This window comes from Notolabrus celidotus, chromosome 5, assembly GCF_009762535.1.
Source record: "Notolabrus celidotus isolate fNotCel1 chromosome 5, fNotCel1.pri, whole genome shotgun sequence".
NCBI lineage: Eukaryota > Metazoa > Chordata > Actinopteri > Labriformes > Labridae > Notolabrus > Notolabrus celidotus.
In genome coordinates, this window is record NC_048276.1 from 22,443,292 (window position 1) to 22,453,651 (window position 10,360).

A 10,360-nucleotide genomic window follows, 5' to 3' on the forward strand; every position below is an offset into this window, starting at 1 on the left:
GCTCGCTGCAGATCAGGTGTTGTCATGTGTCTCTGGAGCCGACACGTTTACAGACCAAAACAGGACCTCTTCCTCTGGGAGCACCCAGATCCTGTGTCTCAATCTGTTGGCTAAACAGGGTCCACAAGGAACTTTCGACACACATATTATAGACCAACGTTTAACTGGGGGATGTTATCTCCATTCAAGAGAACCTCACTGATTTTTTATTTACTTTTCATAATCAATAAAAGAAACACTTTTTAAATGTCAGCAGAGAAATCGCCCCTGCTCCCAAACCCTGAGAGACAGATTAAAAAATATAACCATGATCCCCAAAAAGTTGGGATGCTGTGCAAATTATTGCTGAAACCATAATTTGATAGTCTGCAAATAATGTTGCACCCTATATCTAAGTGTAAACAGTGAAAAGACAACATATTTGAAAACCGAGGAGACAAGTTTCCTGAGAGATGTTGTTCGTTCTCACTTGATATAGGATTTCAGCTGCAGAGGCGTCGCTGGCATTTCTGGATCATGTTTTTATATATATGGTTTCCTGTTTGCATGGTACAGCAAACCTGCATTTGTGGATGCAGCAGTGTACTGTGTTCACAGACAATGCTTTTTGGCAGAGTTATGTTTTTTTTTTAATGCAGAGCTGCTTGAGGGCCGACAGATTACAACCATCCAGAACTGGTTTTCCGGCCTTGTACGGCACAGCAATTATGCCAGATTCTCTGAATCTTTAGATAACATTATATACTGTTGTTGATGAAATACAAAAAGTCTTTAAAATTTCACACTGAGGAACATTATTCTGGAATTGTTGAATATTAATTTGCTAACACAGTCTCTCACAGAGTGGTGAACCTCTTCAAATCTTCACTTTTAGCCTCAGCCTCTCTGGAGTGCTCTTTTTGTAAACAGTCATGTTTCTAACCTGTTGCAAATTAACCTCATTAGTTGGGAGATGTTCCTCCAGATTTGTTTTGTTTGTTTTTTAAATTTAAAAAATGAGGGGTTTTTTTGTGCCAATTCTTCCTGAAACATGTTGCTGGCGTTACATTCAAAATTGTATATATATTTTTTAAAATAATATTGGTTTGGTTTCTCAGTTTCTACATTTGATATTCAGATTCAGATTCAGATTCAGATTCAGATAACTTTATTAATCCCAGAGGGCAGTTTAGTTTGCAGTGTACCGGCTTGTCGATAAACAACACAAACACTAACAAACAGACAAAAAACACTCAACAGTCAACATGTCATATGTTGTCTTTGCTCCGTTTTCAGTCAATTAAAGGGTTGAAATGATGGTTTGAATGATTTGCAAACCATCAAAAATCTGTTTTGACATTTTACACAAAAAAAATACCCTTCTAATAATTATAGACAGGAAATACTCACTTAAGTAACACTATGAAGGAAGAAAAAAGATAATAAAAACAAACATAAAAACATAATGCTTTTGTGTTTGTACATCTGCACTGTTAAGAGAAAGCAGTTCATACAGTGCATGCTAAAAGATAAACAACCCAACAGCCTCACAGCAGCTTAAATGTAAAAGATGGTTGCCATATGTTACTGAAGTTCTCCTTAATTCCTCAAGAGAAGAGCATATCTTGTATTTTTAGCTTCTCTCTCTCTCTGTGTGTGTGTGTGTGTGTGTGTGTGTGTGTGTGTGTGTGTGTGTGTGTGTGTGTGTGTGTGTGTGTGTGTGTGTGTGTGTGTGTGTGTGTGTGTGTGTGTGTGTGTGTGAGCCTAAATAAAAAAAAATCAGTTTAATACAAAATATGTAGAGAAGGTCATAGTGTAATAAAAGAGTTGTACAGGAATGTGCCAGATGATACCAGCACAGAGAGGTAAACATTTAGAGATAAGGTTTAGTGTTAACAGACTAATACTCGGGTCAAGTGCATTAAGGTGAAGTTAAGTCTCAGAACTGTGGAGGTGTGACCACATTTGATTGGCATCTTCCTGGCTGTACACACGTAAAAAGAACGGCACATATAATGACCTGGTATTCTTCCTTAGGACATCGCTTTCGGTCGATTCAGAAATACTAAAAGTGGAAGTGGAAACAGTCCCATTTTCAAACTTTGACGACCTAAGAGGGTTATTGTTTTCATGAAATAGCACATGCGGTTAATGGCTGACAAGTCACCAACAGAGAAAAGAAGGAAAGAGGAGGGAACAGTGCAGAAACAAACGACGGATGTTCAAACAGACAAGGAGCTGAGAGAAAGAGATGTTGACCAAATTGAAGAAAGAACTGCAGATGTTGTTAAAAAACAGTTTTTTATATCCCTGATTTTCCGTGTAAAACAAAGTTATGATCATTAAAAGATTTTAATGAGTCATAAGCGGAATGGAGATGTTGTTATTGAAATGGTGCAGGGTTGGCTTGAGCTGTGATGGTGCATATCATATGTCATATGTTTTCTTTGGGGCTAACAACTCCTTGTGACACTCTTGCAGGACAGTTTGGAAAACTTAAACAACACTTTAATCTGGATTAGATCTGAATTAACGCATTAGGATGTTTATTTGTAAAACTATAAGACCTTTAATTTAGTAGCTACAAGGCTTTTATTGATTCTGGATTCCAGGGCCTTCAACAGGGCACAGTCAGCCTGCTTCCAATTGCTCCCTGAAAGTTCTCTGGCTGAAAGCGTGACATTGGCGTTGCAGCATGACTGCACCCCCAGAGGATGATCGTCCTCAGATTTGATACCAAAAATGACAGAGACCATACGAGGTTTGTTCTGTTAAGTATCTTGAATGGTGCAGACTCCTCGTGTTTTACATGGCAGTCAACTGTGAACGGGCACAGGTCGGAGCGTGTGTGGGAGTTGAGGAGCTTCCAGCAGGACCGGGCCCGTCTACAGAGAGACTTTTACACCCAGGCTCTCCATTCCTGAGCTTCAGGATCAACACGCAGTCCCTTGATCTCCATGTCTCACCTGCCAAGCAACACAGAGGGCGAAGACACCCTCTGAAGCAGACAGAGGGGGATCAACAAGCCGCTGGAGTTCATGATAGTGAAATAACTCATGTCACAGAGGAGCCGAATGAGAGCTGAGTTATGATGGATAATCCTTGTACAGGATGAGAAGCAGCTTTATGGAGATAACGTTACTCTCTGCTTTTAAACTGTCACAATAATCAGCTCTGGACATGCTGGGATCGTGGCTCAAACAGATGAAAAGATGTCCAGCTATATTTACATTAAAAACATCTCCAAGTATCTGACGCTTGTATTTTATTCTTGTTTCTTTTTAATTCAACCCACTATTGTTTAATCCAGATGTGGTTTGAGTCTGAGCTGCAAGTTTATTTTTAAATGAGTTTGACCACTAAATAAGATCATCCCTTTAAATGATGGGACATCATAACCACAGAGAAGTATTTCAGGAACCCAAAATGTAAATGCACATAAACAGAAACAGTTATTTATCTGCTTTTATGAGCAAACTGTATATCACAAATCTTGTTCTGTAAAAATGTTAAGTTAAACTGTGTAGGGAAAATACACGGTTATTTAATTCAGCTGAATGAGGCGCAAAGTTAGCCCGGCTCTGAATGAACACAGTCCTCTGGCCCACAGCATTGAGTCATTGTCCTCCAGTATCACAACGGTGGAAGCTCACTGAGGAGGGAGCAAGGAAGCTCAGCTTTCACCCATGAGGATCAGCGGCTGAGTGGGTGCAGGGTAACGATTATACCGCTGAAAATACTCCCATGATCCCATCAGGATACGTAAACTCGATCAGGCTGAAAAGAAATGAGAGGTGAAGAAAAAAAAGACTTTGAACGCCGAGCCTCCTGATGTTACTTTAATTCTTTCTGTTGTATTTTTTGTCTTTTAAACATTTTTTATCTCCTTGTTGCCTAAACTGTATCAACGTGCTTCATTACAAAGCCTGATGATTTTATGACCTGCCTTGGTGACGCCCTTTGTAATCTTGATTTGAAAGCTACCCTATCAATAAATGTCAAAGAAAATAAATGTTTGCTGTTTATCATGTGGTTAGAACTGTAAGATGATTTAAAGGAAGACAGAGTTGATAATCTATTGATTGATGTAATGTTTACTTGTGATTGTCTGTTGTATGAAACTTTTGTTGATGAAGTCTCGGCCAGGACTCTCATGTAAATAAGAAATTTGTATCTCAGTTGGAATATACCTGCTGAAACAAAGGTGAAATTCAATAAATATACTTAAATCAACAAAAAAATCTTAACATTTATAACGCAATCAGACAAAGTTCACTAAAGCATCCAGCATGTTTTCAATTTCTAATCTAGTCGTTTCATTGTATTTAAAAGTACTCAATTATGCTTACTATAATAAAAGCAAATCTGATAAATGTCGAACTCTCATTTAATTTAAATAAAATATTCACATCAACACATGGTAGTGTTTTCATTTTTATCTAATCTTTTTCATTTTTCATTTTTCAAACAACAGAAGCATGAAAACCTCAGTAATAAACTGATAAATGTCTCACTTTTTGCAATCACACGACTTATTCACAAAAGCGCTCTGTGGTGTGTTTATGTTTTTAATCTTCTCTTATTTCATCAGATTTAAAACAACTTGAACAGGATTGGAGTGGTTATGGAGTGATAATGTTTAACTCCTGGCAACATCAGACAGAATGTTCACAGAAGCTCATTGTCATGTGATTCTTTGTTGAATCTTGATCCTTTTATTCTTCAGATTAAAAAGACAAGAATGACAAAGTAAAAAGCACTCAACAGAAAAAATATTCATAAAAGTGTAGAATCGTGTTGTAATTTTTTTTATCTGTTTTCTTTTATTTTGTCATATTAGAAACAACAAAAATATGCAATGTCATAAATGTTTCAATCTTGGCACAATCAGACGAAATGTTCACCAGAGTTCACTGTCATGTTTTCATTTTTAATCTAATCCTTTTCTTTTTAAAACAAGTGAAACATGCAAACCACAGCTATGAACTCATACATGTTTAACTTATTGAAATCAGAAAAAGTATTTGTTGAAGATGATCAGTCTGTTTTCGTTTTTAAATCGAGTCCTTTTTAATTTGCCAGATTAAAATAACTGAAAAATGCAAACCACAAACTATAAAGGTTTAGCTCTTATTACAGTCATATAAATGCTCACAAAAGCTCACTCATTGTTTTAATTTCAAACCAACTAAACTATGCAAACCACAGTTATAAACTGATAAATGTTTAATTTATTACACTCAAAGAGAGCTCTCCTGTTTTCATTTTAAAATCTGCTCCCTTTCATTTAAACAACTCAAATGTACAGACCACAACGATAAACTAATAAAGGTTTCATCTCATTTCTGTCTGTTCTTTATTACCGTCTGAACCCATCTGACCAGAGATAATCATCCAATCAATATCAAAACCAGAGTTTGATGAACGGCCTTCATAAAAAACAATAAAGCCTAAACTTAAAAGAGACTTTTCAAATGGAAACAATCAGTGAACCGAAGCCAGTTCACGGTTAGTGCTCATTGTGTCTCTTATCTCCAGCAGGGTGCATGGCTCTGCTGCCAGCTGATTATTGATGAATAACAAGAACATTATGGATTATATTCACAGCATTCCTGAAGGGTAAAGCAGACAGATCAGATCAAGTAGATGGACGGTGACAGCTTTGAATCAGCCATGTGAGAATCCCATCATGCTCAGCGGCTCCTCCTGTGAAGCTGCTAGCTCTCAGTGGGAACCGCTGCAGAAACAACAAGCTCTGTCCAATCTGTCTGACTGCACCCATGTCTTCTGTAAACCATTTGTTTATAACCTCTGTCTCTATTGTGCTTTGAGGACCGGGCCCTTTCAAGTGACAGATGGGTGGCACTTTTGAACACGTCATGTGGTCCTCCAGGAGCTGAGTGTCCAGGAGGTCACCAGTGCTGCAGAACAACAAAAATCACTGCGGCTGTTCTGCTTTGAACGCAGAGTGTAAATGTTTTCTGCAGTTTGGGCTAGAGAGGAGTGGATTCCAGTAACAAAACTAATTAAGTACATTACACATCTGTCATATCACCAGAACATCATAAATCGGAGCTAAATGAGCCAGTTCACTGTATGAAAAACAGCTCCCAACGAAAACATGCTGTAAAGGGGAAATCCACCCAGAAAGAAAAGGTTGTTGTTTCCCCTACATCAACACTTGTTTCTATTCATGGACTTCTGTTCACCGACGCCAGCTTCACACCAAACAACTATTTAAATGGTTTCACCATCACAGACAATTTTCTAAAGTAAGAGGAATATACAGGATTTCAGAGGTGCAATGCCCCTTCAATGTCTTGATTTTTCAGTTTAAACATGCCGTGAGAAGTTTTTAAATGGTTACAAAACAGACATTTAAATAATAATGCCTCATTAAAAGCACACAAGACAAAACCAGTCCAGTAGATCAGATTCTGAAGAAATGTCAACATCATACCAAGCAAAAGCCTTTTTTTATTTTCGTGTCCACATTTAACCCTCCTGTTATGTACATTTCTCTGGAACAGCAATAATGTTCCTGGGTCAATTTGACCCAGAGCATACTGAACTATCCAAAAGTGTCAGAATTTTTTAATCTAATTTTGAACTCCATTACTAACCATTTAAATCAAGATTTAGTCCATTGGTGTTCTTCAATTCTCACAGATTATGGTTCAATGAGGATAACTGACTCGTTTCCATTAAAATTAATGTTAAAACTTTTTTAATGTACATTGGCAAGTCCTAAATATAAATACAATCATGACACCTCCTCTGTCACATGCTGCCCAGATTTTTTTATGCTGCATTTAGCTGATTACGAAGGCATATATTGCCTAACAGGAGGGTTAAAAAAAAAGTTGAGTCAGAAAAAAAAAGTGTGTCTTCAGCGAACACAACACACATGAATTAAAATGATTACCTGGCGGTGTTAGATTCTTGATTCTGATTGGTTGGAACCCTATAAAAACAATGATTAATTCTCAACAGCACAAGTAACGCCACAGACAACCTGATCACACAAGTCAAATTATTGGGTTGAAAAATGAGTCAGACACATTTCACCTCTGCCTGTTGACAAAATCGTCAACATCGTCTTAGGCTGGTCTTGAGAGCAGGGACATAATGACAGTTAGCGAGCACAGATGTTAGAGCAGCCTGAGGAGCTACTGGACCCTAACCATCTCTGATAGGGGAAAGTGGAGCAGCACCATGTCCTGCAATCAAAGCAATGGCAGCAGAACATGTGAGAGCATTTTTAGGGGCATTTTTTTCAGCTGTGTAAATAAATCATTTTTTAAATTGATAAATCATTATCAAATCAATATTTTGCGTCAACTTATTCATGTATGTAGTTGGTAGACAGGTAATCAGCAGAACAATGATTATTGAATGGGTGGTTATGTAAATTAGGATACCTGCAGGGTGTGATGAGACCCTGGCCTCATGCTAAAAGGATAATCAGAATGGTTGCGCACTTTCTCACTCATTGAAGAGAAAAGGAATGCATCTGTGTGTGCAAAGACACAACAATCCACCTCAATACAATAAAACTATTCTCACAGTTATGGGGGTCAATATGAGCTTATATGCTTAATATGAGTTAGACTTTTTTCATCCTGGCGTTCTGTGGAAGTCAAAAATGTTTCATATTATTAGAAGTCTCTAGCCTTGGCACATAAAGAAGGTGAACATCAGAGAATAGCCTACAGCATCAAATAGATGCACATTTTCCAGACCCAAACAGAGAGCATCAAACCACATGTAGGGCCCTCCTGGGATGGCTGCTGTCACTGTGTCCTGAATGATTGTGATGCCGCGGTTGAAAGCTAGCTTGCTGTCAGGACGACAATAATTAGCTCTGCAGTTAAAACCCTTCGGATGTTTTTTGTTTTCAAGTTGGAAAGTCATTCTTCCAACTTTGGTGTGTTCCCAAGTTTTAAGAAACAACATGGACGGAGTGCTGGTTGTCTCAGTGCTTTTTGCATTCGCCCTATGGAGGCTGTAGTCCTCATCACAGTGGTCGCTGGCTGGGCTTTCCACTCCCCACATTTCCCATCTTTCTACAGGTTTCCGATCAATAAAGGCAAAAATGCCCAAAAACAAAACTTTGGGGGAAAAAAGGCAACAACATAGATGCTATAAAAGAAGATGCATAACATGTTATTTCTCAGAATGTAATTCTCGGATTTGTGTTTAGGTTTCTATATTTATTGTCCTTACTGTCTTGTTGTTAAGTACCAGTGTTGCATTCACCATGTCAAATTACTTGTGTGTGCAAGCTCACTTGACAATAAAGCTTTCTTGAATCTTGAATCTTGAACTGGGTCACAAAAAATTGCACAATTTCCTTATCATCAAACCAAGCTGGAAAAAGGGAAAGCCGTGTACAGTGCTGTTGCTGCATTTATGTGCCTCTGTAATGTTCCTATTGTTTTAGGGATGTTTTTCTTTTCCCAGTTTTGGTGTGAATGAGCCTCAAGCTGCGTGTGGATGTCATAAACAAAACATACTGACAAAAATACTAAGTAATAATGTATATGAAGTGAAATATGGGACAAAAATGTATAAGTGATGCATGACATAATACAAGCTTTTGAAAATAAAACCAACACATACAGTACTTTGGTTCACCATGTCTCTTGGTAATAAGTTATGACATCAAGTCTGTTAAATCCACAGGATAACTTCTCTGATGTCCTGGTTATTGTTGAGGGAGAACTTGAATTTTCACACACTCATTTTTTAATTGTCCTGACAACACTTGAATGGAAAGCAAGCGACAATCTCCACATGTTGAAACATTAAGCAAATGACGCAATGTAAAATACTGCAGTTCCTCAACTATCCACTTGAAGCCCATAACAAAAGTTAAGGAATCTCCTGAAAGTCTGAAAACCAGCCTCAACCCCACATCTTTACCTGTGTCTAGTCTTTTAAGTTGTGACCCCAAATCTTACTCTGTCAGACTGAAGTCAGACTTTCAAAAGGCTGACTTCAGTCTGACAGAGTGTACAAGAAGTCTAAATTGAAAATTACAACAAGTAACAATGAGAAAAACCTCTGCTAACTCCTTGTCATCTATTAATTTGTAGAGATGCCGAGCTGCACTTAAGGACGTGAATCAGAACATTTGCCATTAATATATTTGTGATTGATTTTTTTTTATTTATTGTCTCGCAGCAGTTGCAGGATTTGTGTCTCCCTGCTCATCTTCTGGTCCAATCTGTGCACTAAAACTGAGTCATACATCAATAAAAATCAACCAAAAAGAGACATTTCTTCCAGCGGCAGAGCTCACGCAGGTACTCTATCACTCTGAATGAAGCTATATCACTGCATCTGAGGAGGTGTTGCTGGAGAGGAGTAAAAGGTGTCGAGGTGAACCGTGTGAGTGGGGTGATGACTTCAGCAGAGTCTGGGGTGCTTTCATTCATTCACAGATCTCTAATCACAAGCACCTTATGATAAACATCTGAAGAGCAATTACAAGGACAGGCACCAACCTGGCTGCAGGACTCTAAACATACAATAGATAGATTGTGCAGATACATCTGGTTCTTATGAATTTAGCCCTTTAGATTGTGGTTAGGGGAGGCGTGAGAGCACAGGCATCCCATATAATGATTAAAGCTCACTGCTTTAAGGATTACAAAAGCATTTGAGGTTCCAAGCGGTGTGCACGGTGCTCTATGGAAGTGCTCCAGGACCAAATTAATGGACACATTCACAAAGGTCCAAGAAGGGAGCATTTGTTTTGAGTAATTTCAGAAAATGAGATACAGAAGTAATGATAAAAAATAAATTGTAATCACTGACGGTCAGATCTTCTAACAACCTCAGAGGTAAGACTCACTCATCGCAGATATGTCATGTATAGTTTTAAGCATTTTCAGGAAATACAATCAAGTAGATATCTGAATAATTAAAACCAAAAGTTTCTGTAGTTATACAAAGAGTATCTGAGTCCTGCTCTGTGCTGCCAATTTTCCCTGACAGAGAACCTTGAAATAAAATCCACTTAAGCCCTATGTCTTCCCCTCCAGAGTATAGTTAAATCCTGGCTGTGTATGGACATGATTACCGAGTGCCACGGGTCTTACATCAATGCAGAACCTTGACTTCCAGCAGGAAACCTGGAGCACGGGTCAATTATGGCAATACCTTGTTTTGCTTAAACGTGGAGGATGTGTTCTTCATGCTCAAACTCACCGGCAGCACCTTAGATTTAAACTCCATCAGCGTCCACTTTTACTTCCAGAGTGTAAATAAATAAAACACAGCTTTAGGAGGTATGTCATGATGTTGGTGAGCTTCTGTGCTGCACATGGCTCCAGCGAGGCCTCTGAATGCTGTTGCTGCCAGCGGCCCACAGCGG